Source organism: Salvelinus namaycush, chromosome 4 (assembly GCF_016432855.1).
Source record: "Salvelinus namaycush isolate Seneca chromosome 4, SaNama_1.0, whole genome shotgun sequence".
NCBI lineage: Eukaryota > Metazoa > Chordata > Actinopteri > Salmoniformes > Salmonidae > Salvelinus > Salvelinus namaycush.
Genome location: NC_052310.1, coordinates 32,372,817 through 32,375,828, shown reverse-complemented (window position 1 = coordinate 32,375,828; position 3,012 = coordinate 32,372,817).

Genomic DNA, 3,012 nt, shown 5'->3' with positions numbered 1-3,012 from the left:
TAACGCATAGAATTCACGGGCTTGTATGCGAAGCAGTAATTGTTTCAGAACATCTCCTGCCATGTCACTGATGCGTTGTCAAACAGTGTTGTTTGATGAAGGCATTGTCTGTATAGTTTTTTGGGCCTTTTCCCCCAGCACTGTCCCAGCCTTATCCGCGGCAGCAGGAAGAAATAAGTCCCCCACAGCTCATCATATAAGAAGCTTCTAGCCCCTCAAATCTTCTGCGGCTTATTTTTCAAATTGGCATGTTTCGTTTCTAAATGTCTGAGCAAGAGTGAAGGTTTTATCGAGTTGTGAGATAGTACTTTTGCACATTTAAAATGTATACGTGAATCACATTTTTATTTGGCGTGACGGCTTTGCGCGTACCCCAGTTTGGGAATGTGTTAGTGTTATTGGTTGCACTATTGTCTGGTCACATCCCTGTTGCCCCTGTAGACTTGGACAGTAAGCCTTCACAGTCTAGTCCACTGATGCTGCCGTCGATGCTGTCCCAGTGCACATACTTAGGCTACAACAGTCGTTCTGCGTTTTACCTGACCATCAATAAAGACAGTGAGCTGTGGGACAGTGAACAACCAACACTCTCAGAAAGAGTTTTATCTGATCTTAACCGGTTCAATCTGGAACCTATTTTTAGAGGGTTCCACTACAGGCACAAATGGTGCTCCAAAGCACTCTTTTTTTCTGAGTCTACTGTGACTAACATCGCAATATACTGTCAGCAAGGTTTCCTTGAGCAACTACTAAGGCTAAAATATTCTCATTTTTTCTCTCTAAACACTTTAATGGTTATGCAGACAGGACATACCAGTAATATTTCAGGACATACCAGTAAACTAGCTACACTATCACAGATCTAAATAAAATGCTAAATACAATTGTTACTTCTATTATTATACATTATATGCAGAGTAATTATATTACAAATGACAACACGGTCAATTCCGGTACTACGGAATCAAGGGAGATTGAGATTCACAGTCCATCAATCACAGCCTGCCACTTAAGTCATGAGTCTGAAATAAATAAATAAATTGCTAAAAAGTATTTCCATGTGCTTACACGATTGATATTATTGATTGTCTTTTTACATAAATGATAACAACAGCGAGTAGATTTTTAAACAGCTAGCTAAAAGGCCTACACTCTCACAGGAACCAACAAGCTAAGGTTAATGTTAGTATACAACAACAACAACGTTGGCCAGAGCGAATAAAAATCACTTCCAGCATACAATATGATAAAGCAATACACAAAACTGATTAAGATAAAATAATAGTCTAGAATTATGCGGGTCGAAATACATCAAATACTAGATTATTGTTAATTTCTTATCCAATAATTTACCTCACTTTTACAGTAAAATAGCTAGCTATGTCCAAATAAGCAGTTATGTTTATTTGTACTAATAGCACAAACTCCGAGAGCATTGAGTTAAGGGATTCAGAAAGGGCTGAATGTGGAATGTGGAAGTGCAACATAGGCGGATGCAGCGGATTGAGACTCATCCAATGCAAAAAAACATATCTCTAGCTCAAACTGACACATTCTTATTGGTATTTTTGTATTATGCTTATTCGATTTCGATTTCTACATACTACATAATAACATAATTACATAATAATAGTATGTAGTCTATGCGATACGTTATTAACCTGCCTTGGGCAATCTGATTTTTAGCCTTGACAAGTTTTAGGAAATACATCTGTTAATTCATAGTAATTTGCAAAAGAAAGCAACGAAAAGGCCACGCAATGCATGTGTAACGGATGTGAAATGGCTAGCTAGTTAGCGGGGACGCGCTACTAGCGTTTCAATCAGTTACGTCACTTGCTCTGAAACCAACAAGTAGTGTTGCCCCTTGCTCTGCAAGGGCCGTGGCTTTTGTGGAGCGATGGGTAACGATGCTTCGTGGGTGACCGTTGTTGATGTGTGCAGAGGGTCCCTGGTTCGCGCCCGAGGTCGGGACGAGGGGACGTACTAAAGTTATGCTGTTACACATGCCACCAAAACCGGTGGCATGTGTAACAGTATGGATTGTTTCAGCATGAAAGAGCATGAAAGAGGGATGAAAGAGGGAACGTTTGAAGAGGTTGGGGGGGTTGGAATGGTTTTGGGGATAAGGGACAGTTTGTTAGACGTTAGTAGGGATTTATATGTTTATTATTATTAAACGTTTTCTTTATAGTACAGAATTAGGCAAATCATGATTGATCACAAACTCCAGCACAGTAGGTGGCTGCATGCACCTTAAACGTTTGTTGGTGGACCACCATTATAACGTAGAAGAAGAAGAACCTCCAAATGTTGTCTATTATATTGATAAGATATTCGACTGGCCATTCTAACAATGGAAATGCACGTCCTCAAAGATGGAAGGCAGGCGGGAGGAGGCGAGATCAAGTGTAACCATTCTGGTCAATGAAAGGGCAGATACATGTGCGAACAACCGGCCATAGAGATAGATAGAGGACTCATTTTTGTATCTGTGCCTTTATAGCGTCTGTGACAGCCTCAGTGGTGCTGCCCATGCTATCTTAAATGTAAATTAGTCAATTTTCTTCTTCATTGGCTGATTGCTTCCAACTCATAGGACTCACCACCCAGTTAACTAATTTCAAATGGTGGAAGCCCTCAATGGCAATGTCGATACTAAAAGGCGTTATATCCATGAGAAGTCCTCTATCTATTTTTATGACAACAGGCACTCCGATATAAAGTCGTTTTTCGGTAAGTTGCCGAAATGCCAGTACGTCCACTTCTATCAGTGCATTCAGAACTAACAATCTAACCATTACGAAATTTTAATTCTATCAAATAAGCCTAATGTGCAAATGATCAATTACATGTTTTGCTGACCAAATTCGACACTTTCTCTTTCGTGGACCGATTTTGGTCGGAGTGAAACTTCTCGCTTCACCTCTTCCTCTTGGTAGCTCTGCTTTTACGGCCGCGTAGTGCTTGAGTGACGTTGTACGCATGTCTTCTGCAGTGCGCGCACAGCCT